Genomic DNA, 16,906 nt, shown 5'->3' with positions numbered 1-16,906 from the left:
GCAGTCGTGCGCCTGCGCGTGTGGCTCACCTCAGGGTGACTCAGGAGGTTTAGAGGTCGGCCTGCAGGTCCCCGAGCGGCCCGCGTACACCGAGAGGACGCCTTTGGACAAAAGATTTGATCTCTGTGTACCGTGTTATTTTATGAAGAGTCCCGCCCCTCCCCACAGAAGCAAACATTGTCTAGTGCCGAGGGCCCTCAGACAAGAAGCCACTATTTATTCGTCCCAGAAGGATTTCCTCAGGCCACGGGCGGCCGAAGACCTCCTCCCTATTCAAAAACGTTCGCGGTTTTGTTTCCCACCAGAGCCCCTCAGACCCCATGAAGAAGATAGCCTGACTGCGTCCGGCTCGAAAGGAAGACGCGTGACCAGCAGCGGGAGCTTCCTAACTTCGCCCCCGCCTCTGACTGTGGTTCGGGCGTGCGCCTGGTGGAGAGGGGGCCAGAAAGTGGGGCCTATTGTGCTCTGCTCTCCTTGTCCCGGGCCGCTTCAGCCCGTGCGTCTTGTTAAAGGAAAGCCCTCCCCGATTGTCTTCCTGCGTCCAGACTCCTGCCCCTCGGAGGAAGGGGTGGGCTGGGGCCGATGCCACTCCAGGGTCATCCTGGCCCCGGAGTTACGTGCCTGGTGTGGCTCACGTGGCCGGAACAGTTCTGAGGTTTGGGGTCGCTCTCGAAAGCGCCCTCACTCGAGTCACCCTGCTGCTGACAAGGAAGGGAAGAGCTGCAGGATAATATACTCGAGATACGAATAAGCTACACCTTCAAGGACCTCAGGAGCATTTCGTCTCTTAACCAATAATATATTGGAGCATTTGGAAGGTAAAGGCTGCAGGATAATATACTCGAAATACGAATAAGCTACACCTTCAAGGACCTCAGGAGCATTTCGTCTCTTAACCAATAATATATTCCCAAGTTCACTTGGAGGTAAAGTCACTGAAAAATAAACAACTGCCCTAATTCTACAGCGTGAGTGAAACGAAGATGATTAGTTTACCAAACAGTCTTGGTAGTGAGAATCACTTGGGGTACTAGTTAAAAATACACAATATTGGGGGCCTCATCTCCAGCCCGCTGAATCAGAATCTTGCAGGGCGGGTCCTGGGAAGCCATCAGTTTAACAGGGGTCCTAAGTGAGTCTTATCACCAAAGGTGGGGACACAGAGCGAGGACAGTTTAGGGTCTAAGACTAGGCAGTGAGGGCACAAACTCCAGGTGGCTGAGTCGGGGGACTGCAGATGGTTCTTGGAGCCTGGCTTGGACCCAGGGCGAGCCGCCTGCAGTGCTCACACCTCCACCTGCCACCAGGGGGCGCTAGAGCTCCCACTGCTGTCATCGCATATGGTGAAATGGACGGTATAGTTTTCCCCTCAGGGCGGCAGGGAGCAGCAACAGTCTTTTGCTTCTATAGTATCAGATAATTGCTTTGTCTGTCTGCTTTCCTTCCATTCAGTCAACAGGTATTAAACAGCAACTGCATTGCCAGGCACTGTGGTGAGTGCTGTGGTTTATTTGGTTTTTGAAATAGAGCATAGTTTCTACCTCTGGGATGACGGGGAGGGAGTAAAGGCACAGGGAGTTATCAGGGAACAAACGTGGAACAGAAAATTACAGCATAATTTGGTAAGGTTTATAGAAGGAGCACAGAAGAGGAGATCAGCCTGTCTGGGGACTTGTGGAAAGTGTCCCTCGGAGGACTACTGAAGAGCTGATTCTAGAAGTCAGCGGGGAAAGAGAGGAGAGGGAGATTCCAGGCAAAGGGAGCAGCCTGCCTGATTGTCTGGAGGTGATCAGAGGGCCTGGCTGACTGAGCACAGGGATTTGTGTGGTCCATGTTCATTCATTAATTTATTCATTCCCCAATTAACTGTGGGTATACAAAGGTTAGCAGTGTGGAAAAATAATATCTTGATAAAATGTTATTCAAATTTCCATCTAACATTTTGATATTAAATTTTAATGATTGGACCCACCACCAAAGACCTCTCACTCTAATATCTCTTCCCTTGTGGACCCTTCGGGAGATCTTTGCCCTCAGGTGACAATCTCCTTTACACCTTGTCATTAAAAGTTTAGAGACCTGGGATGGGTTTCACATCTTTCCTTTAGCCTACTGAGTAACCCTGAGGGCAAGTCATTCAACTGATCTGAGAGTCAATTTTCTGATTTGTAAAACAGAGGATAACATCTGTCCTTATTTTGTAGAGTTTTCTGATTAAATGAGTTTATATGAAAGTTTTCACTGAGTACAGTGGCTTTCAAATTTTTGACAACTCACAGTAAGAAATTTATATCACTAAGCAATACTTGACTGCCTGTAATACTTTCTAAGATTTCTATTCTTGTCAACGTTATGCCATTTAATTTTTTAAAATGCTCAAGACCTACTACATGTGAATTTATGATCCACTAATGTGGAGGTTCACAACCAGGGGTGACTTTCCCCCAAGGGAACACTTGGCAATGTCTGGAGACAGTTTTGATTTTCATAACCAGGGAGCTGCTACTGGCATCTAGTGGGTAGAGGCCGGGGATGCTGCTAGACACCCCACAATGCACAGGACAGCCCCCTACAACAGAGCATTATTCTGCCAAAAATGTCAGTAGTGCCAAGGCTGGGAAAAACCATGTTTCAGGAACTCAGACTATATAGTATGCAATTATTTGGGGGTGCTGTAATTACACTGAAAGGGCACTATTGCTCCTGCCTCAAGGTAAGGCTCTTTTCCGCCCCCCCCCACCCCAAGATCAGATCTAAAGAAAGAAAAAAGCACAGAGAGAAAGAAAAGGAACACACAGTTACTATATACCTCTTATGTACTAGGTATTAGTACATAAGCATTTTTATCATTTAATTAGTACATAAGCTTTTTTTTTTTTTTTTTTTGCGGTACGCAGGCCTCTCACTGTTGTGGCCTCTCCCGTTGCGGAGCACAGGCTCCGGACGCGCAGGCTCAGCGGCCATGGCTCACGGGCCCAGCCGCTCCGCGGCATGTGGGATCTTCTCGGACCGGGCCACGAACCCGTGTCCCCTGCATCGGCAGGCGGACTCTCAACCACTGCGCCACCAGGGAAGCTCCATAAGCATTTTTATTAGTACATAAGCATTTAATTAGTACATAAGCATTTTTTCATTTAATTCTTACAATGACCCTGTGAGGTAAGTATTATCACCTCTGTTTCACAGATTAGGAAACCGAGGCTTAAATACTTTAGTGACTTGCATATGTTGCCAAAAGACAATAAAAGAACCAGGTTATAACTCATGTCTCTGCTTGTCCAGGGGTAAGATAGAAGGACAGAGGCCAGTGTTTCTTGTTCACGAACCCCTAACTCCTAATAAAGGGCCTAATTATCCATGGGTGCCAATAAATATTCAGTAACTGGTTACTTGTTCAAGTGCACATAGCTAGTAAGTGTCCTGGCCCAAAGCCCACATTTAATTTTACTATGCTGCGCTCTCTTCTTTGGTCCAAGGAGGGGAACTCCATACCCAAACAACAAAGAAGCACAGCTGAACTGACCCTTGGTGTTTACTACCTAAGTCAATAATTTTGTAATGATCACTTGCAATTTTTATTGCATGTAAGAAATTTTTGAATGTTAAGAGACATGGCTTACGTTCTGGTTTTACCTACATAAGTGGAATTCTAATTCTCTGTACATGAAATAGAATGTAACAATTAGCATTAATTCAGTAAAACAGGAGGAGGAGCTTCTTTCTTTTAAATGAAGTAAAGGTGTTTGAGTTAATCTGTATTTACTTTAAAGTTAATAGCTTAAAAGCGCCAAAACTACAAGTAGTATATTAAAAGGGTATAGAAAATTCTACATAAAGAATTGCATTTAAAATAAAATCACAATTATTTCTAAATTCAGGAATGATATTAAAAAAATAATGTGAAGTTGAATTCAGAATATTTGAAGAAAGTTATTACTTCCATACTAGTAAATCTGAAAAAATAAGATAGATAAATGCTTAGGAAAATTAAAATATTAAACAAGATACAAGAAGAGAGAATATGAATAAACCAAACCAAAATAAGAAATAAGAATTACCTAGAAAATAAGTTACTGGGCTCTGGTAATTAACTGAAGAAATGCTGCTCCAACTACTAAAAGACGAAGATTCCTAATATAATATTATGGTTCATAATTTGAAATACATAGCCTAACATAGTTGATTCTAATAATATTTTGTTAATGAATGAGTATAGTGACCAAATTACATTTTCTGAATTAATCTTATGAGGCAAAAATTTTTTTAAAAATACCCCCAAATTAAACTAATACCTAAAACAAAAATTATGATTTAGGCTTGCTACAATTAACTCTTTAGTTTCTTCATCTGGAAAAGAGCATAATAATGGTATTCATGTTATTCAACCATTGTATGGATTAGGTGAGATAGTCCATGTACATTTCTTAGTGAGAAATCGACTTTGGTTGGTTAAGGCACTGAGATTTGGAGTTTGTCGAGCAGTTAACCTAACCTAGCTAATTAATGTACCCATGTTTTGTCTACCTGGCTGGAGGAAACAAGCTGAATGGGCACACTTTAAATAATGACAACAGACGTCAAGTGGGCCCTTGATGCTACCTAGGTACTCGTGACATTTCTCTATTTCTTTCATGCTCCTAATCTCTTCGATGTCAGTTTTATAACTTCTGTCTTCTCACACCTTCAACACCTTCCCACGATCCTTGCTCTCAGTCCATGACCTTGCTTCTGAGTCACTGAGAAAAAAAATGACTCCCACAAGCTCCCACACCACCCACATTTACCCACCAGCCAGCATGTGTCCCCATTTGTTGTCTTCTCACTCCTCTTTTGTTAAATTGAGAGGAACCCTCCTTGCTCCTATGGAAAACCAGTTCCTCCCTTTGCTCACTCATGTCACTCCAACAATTCTGCCCTCCCCAGCGTCATCAGGTTCTCTCTCTCTCTATTGGGTTATTCCCATCAACAAGTAAGCTGTAATGTATCGCATGTATGGCAGGCTCCCCACATCCTAATTCCAGAACCTGTGACTATGTTAGGTTACATAACAGAGGAATTAAGAATGAAATTAAGGTTGCTAATGAGCTGACCTTAAAATAGGGAGTTTATGCTGTGTTATCACGATGGGCACAGTGTAATCACAAGGGTTTAAAAGTAGAAGAAGGAGGCAGAATATGACAATCAGAGGGAGATGTGACCATGGAAGAATGTTCAGAGTGATGTAACATTGCTGGCTTTAAAGATGGAGGAAGGGGGCCAGGAGCCAAGGAATGTGGATGAACTCCAGAAGCTAGAAAAGACGAGGAAACAGATTCTCCCCTAGAGTCTTTAAAAAGGAACATAGTCTTGCTGACAGCCTGATTTTAGCCTAGTGAGACCCAAGTTGGACTTCTAATCTACACAACTGTAAGAAAATTAAGTTGTGTTGTTTAAAATCACTAGGTTTGTGGTAATTTGTTATAGCAGCAATAGAAAACTGCTATAGTATAAACAAACACCAAAAAAAACCCCTCTTTCTGATGCACTTTCCTCCTCCAGCTATTGTCCTATTTCTTTGTTCCCCTTTATAAAAGTCCTCAGAAGAGTCACCTATACTCACTGGCTCTAGTTCTCTGTTAAACTCACTATAATAAGGCTTATTTTCCCAGCCACTCCACCAACAAGCGCTTATCAAGGTCACCAATGACCTCCATGTCATCATGGCCAATTGCCAGAGTGATCGCTCCCTCACCTTTGAAATACTTTCTTCTTTGCTTCCAGGATGCCTCACTCTCCTGGTTTTCCTCCTTCCTTATGGCTACTCTTCAATCTCTTTTGCCAATACCTCCTAATTTCCCTAATCCCTCAGTGTAGCCCAGAACTCAGTGCGTGGCTTTCTTTTCTTTTCTTTTTTTTTGGTTTTCTTTTCTTTTCTGTCGACACTCCTTCCCTAGCTGATCTTATCTACTTTCATGGCTTTAAATACTACTTAGACACTGATCACTCCCAAGTGTGTATCTCTGGCCAAAACCTCTGCCCTGCACTCCAGACTCACGTATCTAAATATTCACTTGACATTTCCAAGAGGAGGTCTGCCAGGTATCTAAACCTTCAGACTCCAAAACCTGCTCTTCCTGTCGTCTTCTCCAGCTTGGTTAATGGCATTTCAATCATTTAAGTTGCTCAGGTCAAAAACCTTTGACTCATCTATGCCACCGCTTTTTCTTTCATGACCTTCATCCAGTCTTTCAGTCAAAGTATCTCCAGGGTCTAGAACAGTTATTAGCACATACCTATTGGTTAAGTCCTTCAAAATATATTGGAATATGACTTAGTCTCACCAACTTTACTACCATTTTAGTGCAAGGTAACCTCTCTCAAGCCTGGATTTTTGCAATAGCCTTCTAACTTGTCTCCTTACTTCCACGTCCCCCTATGTGGTACTTCCACACTGCCAAAGAGTAATCCTTTAAAATGTAAACCAGAACATATTCCCTATTAAGTTCCATGAAGACAGGGTTTTTAGGCTTCTTTGTTTACTGAAGTATCCCCAAGACCTAGAACAGTGATTATTATTAGCACATTACAGGCACTCAGTAAGTAAAAATACATATTGACTGAATGAAGAGCTGGAAAGTAGAATATAAGGGAAAAATGGTAGAACTATGAGGCTAAAGGCGTAAGCAGAGACTGTATCCCAAATGGCCTCTAAGTCATTTTCTGAAGGTCAGTAGGATACCACTGATCTGTCTTAAGTATGGGGTTAATATGAGCAGAATTGTGTTATTTTAAAATTGCTCTGATAGTTCAGAGGAATAGCCTGGGAGAAGGAAGAATCGGGATTTCTGACAGATGACACTGACAATCACTGAAATGAGGAACATGGGGGAGAAGTAGTTTGGAGTGTGGGGTATGGTGACGGTAGGAAATGACAGTTACAGTTTTGGACGTTTTGAGGTAGTGGATTAGAAGACAGTACAGAGGCATTCAGTAAAACAGCACAAAGAGACAAGAAGATAAAAGTATAAAAGAGCTGTCAAGAGTCAGGGAGGATATATTTTGACAATCCATTGTATATTTAATGGGAAATCCAGAACAAGGTAAAAATGGGAATGATGGGAAACAGTATTAAAAGAGACAACGACTAAGAGTTTCCCAGTATTGAAAGAGAGTCAAAAAATCGTTATTCGCGTTGAAAGTGCACTGAATATGAAGCAGGAAAAATAGAAATAAATCTATGCCAAGTCACATCACAGTGAAACTTCAGAACATCAAGGGTAAAGGAAAATAGTAAAAACTTCCAGAGAGAAAAGACAAATGGCCTACCATGGGACAATAATTAGACCGGCAGTATGCTTTCCTCCAGCAACGTTACCTGCTGAAGGTGTATTCAAAGTGCTGTGAGAAGAATCACTCACTCCCTACACAATGTGTGTGGAATGGATGAGCAAAATCCTGACACCTCTCTCCAAAGAATTCTGGATGCTGGTCTCTCTAGAAACTCTCAGGTCTAGAGACTGATCTTGCCTCTTATAATTCCTGAGGAGGAACATTAACTAAGGGTCACAAAATTGATTTCACAGTCTTGGAACATGTCCTGAATAGATATTCTGACAACTAATATTCTCAGCCTCTGGGATGTCTGCCAAAATTCTGAGATATCATGAACCTCACGTTTAACGTCCTATTGCGCTCAAAAATATTAGATCATTTTTGATTGTTCTCTGCTTTTTCATGTCTGTTTGACTTGCTTTCCAACTCACTTGTAAACATATCCTATATTAGTTTTACACTAGCTAAGTAGAAGTTTTTCAGTGTATACTTTTAACAAACTAATGAATTGTTATTGTTATTATATTTACAGAGCTAGGCACTCGGCTACGTGTTTTATTAACTCTCAGTCATTGCCCTGCAGAGTAGTTACCGTCATTTCCATTTTACAGATGAGGAACTTGAAGCTTAGAGAGGTTAATAACCTGCCCAAGGTCATATTCTGGGGAATAGAAAAGGCAGGAGTATTTATTGTTGACACATGCTAATCATTGATAAGAATGACTGTGTTAATAATTTGGAGTGCGAATAGTTACCCCAAATGTTGACTTATTTTTTTTGTTTTTCCCAGGAAAAGAGACCCTAAGGTCTTGTGCAGACTTCCTAATTCCACTGAAGTTAGTGCCTTGGGAAAATAACTGATTTGCCAGCCATCTGTAAGTGTATTGTAACTTCTGATTCTGAGTTCTTCTTTCTCCTGGAGAAATAATGGTAAATGAAAGTAATTTCTATGGGCAGATTCCATTTCATATAACATGTCAACATTTAACACAGAATACCTCCTTTTGCGTTGTCCCCCAAGTGCTGATTCAGTAAAGCATTAAAGCACTGGTCTGGCAGCACTACCCAGGAATCCCTGACAGGTCGACGAGCCAGAGGTCAAGTTTGAAGGGGCTTTCCCAAAGTCAGTATTCTTCGGTGTCTTACTGTGTGCTACACAATTCGTTAGTTACTGCTGGACAAAGGAAGAACTATGATAAGAAGGTAGACATACTTCCCAAGAGCACCTTCTTCTGTTTGTATTCCCAGTACCTTGCACAGTGCCAGACATGTCATGTGTGCGCAGTAAACCTATGTTAAAACTGTAAACCTATTTAAGAACTCTGGGGCAAAGGTATAGAAAAAAATAAGGGAGATTTAGGAAGTGGTTAAATGATGAAAGTAGTCCTGTGTTGAAACTCAGCCAGATGAATGTTATCAAACTTCTGTATGGCCTGCTGAAAAATCTCCTGGGACATAGGTAGTTGAGGTGACCAGATTAGCCACAGACAGGTTAGCTCTTGTTTGGATATATAAGCCAATAAAAATTATTGTCCAAGGCAGGGGATAACAATGAATAAAGTCTTTTTTGTTACTATATTAATTCTAATAGTAATTCTCTCTATTTAGATGCTTTTTTTAAACATCTTTATTGGAGTATAATTGCTTTACAATGGTGTGTTAGTTTCTGCTGTATTACAAAGTGAATCAGCTATACATAAACATATATCCCCACATCTCCTCCCTCTTGCGTCTCCCTCCCACCCTCCCTATCCTACCCCTCTAGGTGGACACAAAGCTGATCTCCCTGTGCTATGCGGCTGCTTCCCACTAGCTATCTATTTTACATTTGGTAGTGTATATATGTTCATGCCACTCTCTCACTTTGTCCCAGCTTACCCTTCCCCCTCCCTGTGTCCTCAAGTCCATTCTCTTCATCTGCGTCTTTATTCCTGTCCTGCCCCTAGGTTCTTCAGAACCATTTTTTTTGGATTCAGTAACTTGAGGGATTGACTCTTGTTTCTCTCTCATGGGCCGAATGATTGTTCTCTGAGTGACCTCCTGCTTCTTTAAGAGCATCTACTGTGTTTTCTCTCTACCAACTGCCTTTCGCTGCTAATTTTAGTTTCTGGTCCCTCATAATTTCAGCTTGCCATGGCTTCTCTGACCCCAGATACACCCCTGGCATCTTTTGGTTCAGGCTTTTTTGACTTTTGGTCCTTCTAGTAAGTGTATTGACACTCAGTATTTCCAAAATCAAATTTGTAAGCTAGGAATGTGATTGGCTTGACTCACCTTTTTGGCCCAGGCTATATATCATAGGTTGCTGCCAGGATATACATCAGTAACCTTTGGGTTTGAAATGACCCATCACCTGTGGTCATAGAGTAGGAATCACACGGTGCAGAATATCAGCAGATGCTGTGAGCAGAGCAGGCATTAACTGCTTTCCTGTCCAGGGAAGAGAATGGAGCACTAAAGCCAGATGGAACTGGGTTCAAATCCCAGCTCTACTATTTGCTGGCTATGTGACCTTGGTTAACTTGTCTAATGTTATTCTCTGAAACTTAGTTTTCTCATTTATAACTTGGGGATGATAACTGCTTTGTAGGGTTTTTGTAAGAAATAAATAAAATACTATGTGTGAAGCGTGATATAGTATCTAGTACACAGGAGGTTTAATGGTAGCTATTTTATCTTATTTAAAATTTTTATTTATTATTATATTAACAGATTAATAATGATCTCAAGAAAAATAATCAATCTCCATGTCAAAGGTCAAAAGAAGCTCATACAAGAGGAAAACCAAATAGCTTATGTTGAAGGAAATGTCTGGCCTCACCATGAATTTTAAAAATGCATTTAAAAATAGCTATGAGATATATTTCACATCTGTTAAACTTGCTGAAATATAATTGTACATTCCAGTGTTGATGGAGCAATGAAGAAAGAGTGCATTCATATTTGGTAGGTGGCATTATAGATTAGCCTAATATTCCAAATAGCACTCTCACGAAACATTTCCTCCAATTTGTAGTTCCTTTCTGGGGAAATACTTCCCAAGGAGGTAATTGAAAGGAAAACTTTATTTCTATAAAATATTTATAGCTCCCTTTTTAATTCAGAGGATTTCATCATTTTAGTACCGAAATAGACCTAGGAGATTATTTTTCCTCTAGGGCTGCATATAAGAATCATTTAGGAGCTTTTAGAAACACTCATTCTCCCATGCCCAGAGATTCAGAGTTAATTGTCCTGTAATATGGCCTGAGCCTGAGGATTGTTTAAAAACTCCTCAGGTGATTCTGATGTGTAGCCAGGATGGAGAACCACTCTTCCAATCCCACTCCATTAGGAGAACTATGAAAGAACAGAACCAGAGGGGTTAAAAGGCTGCCTCTGAAGGGCACACACACATAGATGTGGTAAAAGAGCTGAGGTGAAAATGAAGATGCTCCTAATTCTTGGTTCTAACTTCTAGTCTTAGTGAATAACTGGAAATATCCATGTGGCCAACACCTAGAGACTAGGTAACAAATTATGGTGAAATAGTACAATGCATTCATCAATTGTTAGACAAAGTAGAACGTAGTGTGTACACACTGATGAGAACCAAGTGTGATAATGTTGTGTCCATTGCTGCCCTCATTGAGAGAGTCCCAACTGGGACTGTTGAGTTCTCCCGTGGGAGGGGCACAGGTCTCCCTTCATGCTCTTCTCCCCCCACCAGGTGGCCAAGTATTGCATCTCTGTTGAGGGGAGTGGGGTTATCAGTGTCCAGGACTGCTGAATGGTGGACTGTCCATGCTGAACAATGACGAATCAGAAGAATCCATTTTTTAAAATTATGGTGAAATATGCCTACCATAAAATTTATCACCGTAACCATTTTCAAGTGCACAGTTCAGTGGCATTAAGTACATTCACATTGTTGTGCAGCCATCACCACCATCATCTCCAGAACTTTTTCATCATGCTCAACTGAAACTTTCTAGCCATTAAACAATAACTCCCCATTTCCTCCAGTCCACCATCCAAGTCTCTGGCAACTACTGTTCTACCTTGAATTTGACCCCAGTACCTTATATAGGTGGAATCATACAACAGCATTTGTCCATTGTGACTGGCTTCCTTCACTTAGTGTCTCCGAAGTTGAGTTCATTTTTGAAGAAAATTATTCCCTGTCTTTCTCTCTCTGCTCCCTTGCTCTTTTCATCAAAGGTCCACTTCCTTCCAGGTTGAGGATCACCCCAGCCCTTCTTTTGATCTTTGCTTTCCTGTTCTAGTAACTACCCTGCCTTTTCCCTCTCCTTTTTTCTAGGCTGTCTTATCTAGTGAGCAGGATAGGAAAAGCTAGCTCTGTAAGCTTGTATCTGAAACTACTAGTCTGAAACTGTGATTTGTTGTGTTTTTGCATCTTTGTTTCTGCTTCAGTGTAGACTAGGAGAGGAAAGGGGGCTCTTATGGTATGAAAGAGAGAACAAGGGAACACAGAACATAATTAATTAATACTTGGAGACATGTGCCTGCATCAGATATGAAAATGGTGTCTGCAATATTAAAAGAGGTGAGGAAGCTATAGAATTTTGTCAGAATTGGTTTGTTTTAATTATAAGGGAATATTATGTACTGGTTAACATATGAACTCTGGATATATGTTATCTGAATTTGAATCCTTGCTTTAACACATTTTAGCTGTTTGTCCTGGAACAAGTTACTGAACTTCTCTATACTCAGTTTTTCTCATTAATGAAAAAGGTATTATAATAATAGTATCTACTTTATAAATTGTTGTCAGGAATAAAGAAGTTAATACATATAAAGCATTTTTAATACCACCTGGCAAATAGGAAGTACTATATAAGTGTTAGCAATACTTTTTTGTCAGTGTTTTGATACTTCTGTTATCTATCACACCAACTTTGGTTAACTATATAAGGAAAAATAGATTTAAAAATTCAAGGTGACATTATTCATACTAGTCCCAAACTGGACACAATGCAATGTTGCTTCGTTGATGAACAGATAAGCAAAACATGCTGTGTCTTTTAATGAAGTACTTCTCAGCAGTAAAAAGAAGCAATCGCTGAATCATGCAACAACATGGATGAATCTCAAAAACATCTTGCGAGGTTAAAAAAACACACAAAAGTCTACATATTATATGATTCCATTTGTATGAAATTTCTAGAAAAGGCTAAACTGTAGGGACAGAAATCAGGTCAGTGGTTGCCTGGGTTGTGGAAGTGACCAAGGGCTGACTGCAAACTGGCATGAGGGAAGTTTTCCAGTGATGGAAGTGTTTTAAAACTGGATTTTGGTGGTGGTTGCACAACTGTATAAATTTACTAAAATTCAGTGATCTTTACTCTCAAAATGGATGAATTTTATGGTATGTACAATAAATTTTTCTTCTATAAAACTGTTAAAAAGAAATTAAAAATAAATTGAAACTGGAGATTCATGTCTGTTACTCTTTAGTCTGGTTCTCACTTTAAAAAAAAAGTTATTGTTTTTGTAAAAATAACCTGTGTTGATTGTTGGGAGACAATTCTCCATGGGTCTGTCATGTTTCTGCACATCTTGCAAGCAAGCCTCTGGCTTCCCTTTGTTCCAGGCTATCTTTTCAGGGATGTTTGAAGATAGAGAAAGTATCTCCCTCCAGGGCAAAGGCAGGCACACCCCCTCTCCAGTATAATAAAGAGAACGGCTGCCTCTGGAGCAAAGAGCAGGCATGCTTACTGCTCCTTATAAAATATTCAGGTTCCCTAAGCTCAAAGTTCCACTCTCATGATGCAATCCAGTGTGTGTGCTGGTGTCACCTGGGCCTCTTCATGTTGCCCTGGGGGAACGGGGCGGGTGGGGTTGTCACACTGGTGAAGAATATGCTGGTGCTTTGGCTTCTGCTATTGCTGTGAGTAGCAGAGTCCTTTGACTCTGACCCAGGAGTCCCATGTCTTGTCAGCATCAAGGAAACTGTAGGTTAACTTGTTAGCTTGTAAGCAGGGTAAAAAAGCTTAGTCTTCATAGTTTTTTTGTGTGTATGATAAAATCTACATAACAAAATTTACCATGTTAACCATTTTTAAGTGCACAGTTCAGTGGCATGCAACACATTTACATTGCTGTGCAACCATCAGCACTATGCATCTCCACAACTTTTACATCGTCCCTTATGGAAACTCTACCCATTAAACACGTAACTCCTTATTCCCATTTCCCCAAGCCCGTGGTAACCCCTACTCTACTTTGTCTCTATAAATGTAACTACCCTAGGTACCTCGTGTAAGTGGAATCATACAATATTTGTCCTTTTGTGTCTGACTTATTTCGTTTAGCATGATGTCTTCAACACTCATCCATGTTGTAAGCATGAATCAGGATCTCATTCCTTTTTAAGGCTGAATAATATCCATTATATGCCTTCACAGTTCTTGACACTAAATATTTAAAAAATACAAACAGAGGAAGAGGGTTTGGATAAGTAAGGTGAAGATTCTTGTGATGGGGGAGGGAATTAAGAAGAGGAGAGGGGGCTTCCCTGGTGGCGCAGTGGTTGAGAGTCCGCCTGCCGATGCAGGGGACTCGGGTTCGTGCCCCGGTCCGGGAAGATCCCACATGCCGCAGAGCGGCTGGGCCTGTGAGCCATGGCCGCTGAGCATGCGCTTCCGGAGCCTGTGCTCAGCAACGGGAGAGGCCACAATAGTGAGAGGCCCGCGTTCCGCAAAAAAAAAAAAAAAAGAGGAGAGGGAGATAGAGCAACTGGTAAAGAACAGAAATTAATTCCATTTCTGCAGCCACAAGTGCAGCATGCTGCAGAAAGCCAAGGCCACTGTGGAATTATGCATCTGCTTCCTGGTGGCCTGGAGTCTAGTCTGGGGGACAGGGTGGTAGGTAGGGATCTGAGCAGGGGGTGGGGCCTTATCCCACCAGCTCCGCGGCCAGTGCTGCACATCACAGGATTGTCCTTTTTCAGAATCGGCTGTCAGCCCTAGCAATTCTCTCCTATCCCTAGCCTGGATGGGAGCACACGTGGGACCCTCACAGCCTGTAGGTCCTGATGCAAGGCATTGACTGCATCGGCTTAATTTGGCCATTGCCCGGGTACAGGCAAAATTAGAACTAGATCTAATTTTAGATCTAGATCTAGTTCATCTAGTTTAAATCGAGCTCATTTAATAACTAGGTGAGATTTGGCTTCTGATAAGAGTCCTAGTCCCAGGCTTCCCTGGTGGTGCAGTGGATAAGAATCTGCCTGCCAATGCAGGAGACACAGGTTTGATACCTGGTCTGGGAAGATCCCACATGCCGTGGAGCAACTAAGCCTGTGTGCCACAACTACTGAGCCTGTGCTCTAAGCCTATGAGCCACAACTACTGAGCCTGTGTGCCACAACTACTGAAGCCCACGTGCCTAGAGCCTGTGCTCCACAACAAGAGAAGCCACCACAATGAGAATCCTGCGCACTGCAATGAAGAGTAGCCCCCGTTCTCCACAACTAGAGAAAGCCCACGCGCAGCAATGAAGACCCAACGCAACCAAAAATAAATTTAAAAAAAAAAGAAAAAAAAAAGAGTCCTAGCCCCCTCCTCTAGCTCTTTTCAATGATCACCTCTCCCCTCTGCCTCCTTTCCCACCACTCTACTCATAACAAATCTGAGACTCTGGCCCGTCACGCAAGGACTTAACTGATTACACGCTGAAACATCTTTCTGGATAATTTCTAGTATAATAGGGACTTAAATCCATAAAACGACACTCTCAGGAGAGAGCATTTCAGACATGAGCTAGCAGGTAGAAGCAGAATTCTTGGAGTAAGGAGGATTTATTTTATTCCCCTCAAAATTGCTCAACATAGGATGTTGCTAATCAGCTTACAAACCAGGCAAGAAAAAACAGCTGCTTTTTGGATTCATAGCACAGTTATTCAGGCTAGAAAACACCTTAGAGATTATCTGGTTGAACTCTCTATTTTATAGATGAGAAAATGGAGCTTCAGAGAGGGGAAATGACTTTTCAAAGTCACTCAATGAACAACAGGACTAGATGCCAAGTGCCAATATAAATATACATATATATTTTTTAATTAGGCAACTCTGAGATAGGAAGGATACAATTAATTTACAACTTAGAAGAGCTCACTGAATAATCTGGCTGAGCTTTGCCTTCTGTTGAAAGCATTTGTATTGGAGAAAATTCTTAGAATTTAGAAATTCTTGACCACAGGGCCCGTGTCAGTCATTTTGCTTCCCTGTACCTAGCATGTGCTTTGCATAATAGGTGAGCAATGAGTGATATATTAGATTTGCTCCTTTAATTCCTGTCTTTTAAAGGAGAAGGATTCTTTTGGTTTTGCTTTGTACATATAAAACAACCAGTCACATTCTTTCTTATGTGCTGTGTTCATCATTTCACCTATCACATTGTACCACAGTTATTCTTTTTTTTAAAATTAATTTATTTGTCTGTTTTTATTTTTGGGTGTGTTGGGTCTTCATTGTGGTGTGTGGGCTTCTCATTGTCCTGGCTTCTCTTGTTGCAGAGCACAGGCTCTAGGCGCACGGGCTTCAGTAGTTGTGGCACACGGGCTCAGTAGCTGTGGCTTGCAGGCTTAGTTGCTCTGCGGCATGTGGGATCTTCCCAGACCAGGGCTTGAACCCGTGTCGCCTGCATTGACAGGCGGATTCTTAAACACTGTGCCACCAGGGAAGCCCTGTACCACAGTTATTCTTAAGTAATCTCTGTCTACCCAACTACACAGTGGCTACTTTGAGGACGTGAGTGAGTCACCACTGGACCCTAGGGCGTAACACAGGGCCTGACACATTAGTGGGTTTTCAATAAATGCTTTATGAATTAAAGTGACTAAATACAGGTCTTTCTTTTTCTGTATTATTGATACATGGGTTTTATTTGTTAACTAAACTCCCCAGCAACTTAAACTTTCTTGATTTGAGTTGGAATTTAGTTTTTGTTTGCTTTGGTTTACCTTATTTCTAAAGAATATATCTTTGTTTATTCCCTCATGTATAGAAAAATGATTTGCTACTGTTTCTACTTCTGTAAAACAAAAATTGTTAGGTGGCTAAATATAATTTATACATTTATTTTGGCTTTTAGCATACACTACAGTTAGTTAAGCTCATCTTTTCACGCATAAAAATATTAATACCCTTACAGTTAGTATGAAGAGAAGATGTATCTACTTTAAAATTGCTTTCTTAAAAAACTAATCGTAATTCTTGGGCTTCCCTGGTGGTGCAGTGGTTGAGAATCTGCCTGCCAATGCAGGGGGACACGGGTTTGAGCCCTGGTCTGGGAAGATCCCACATGCCGCGGAGCAAAGAAGCCCGTGCGCCACAACTACTGAGACTGCGCGTCTGGAGCCTGTGCTCCGCAGCAAGAGAGGCCGCAATAGTGAGAGGCCCGCGCACCGCGATGAAGAGTGGCCCCCGCTTGCCGCAACTAGAGAAAGCCCTTGCACAGAAACGAAGACCCAACACAGCCAAATGTAAATAAATAAATGAAAAAAACTAATTGTAATTCTGGAAGCAAATATTTTTTAAATTTCCAGACTTATATAGTTATACACTTTTTAAAAAGTATTTTACATTAG

General features: G+C 41.4%; 1 protein-coding gene across 1 annotated transcript in view; it reads left to right on the top strand.

Annotated features, from left to right (window-relative positions):
- The first annotated feature begins 49 nt into the window (after window positions 1-49).
- The window catches only part of MYOM1 (myomesin 1), a 161,178-nt gene continuing 144,321 nt past the window's right edge, over window positions 50-16,906 (top strand). The window contains exons 1-3 of the mRNA XM_082852834.1: window positions 50-818; window positions 8,102-8,186; window positions 16,555-16,801. The gene's annotated coding sequence lies outside the window, so the exon portion shown is untranslated. The remainder of the gene's footprint in view (window positions 819-8,101; window positions 8,187-16,554; window positions 16,802-16,906) is intronic.

This window comes from Leucopleurus acutus (assembly GCF_964270905.1).
Source record: "Leucopleurus acutus genome assembly, chromosome: 13".
Taxonomy (NCBI): Eukaryota; Metazoa; Chordata; class Mammalia; order Artiodactyla; family Delphinidae; genus Leucopleurus; species Leucopleurus acutus.
The sequence above is the reverse complement of the archived record's forward strand: the minus strand, read 5'-3'. Positions and strand labels throughout refer to the sequence as shown.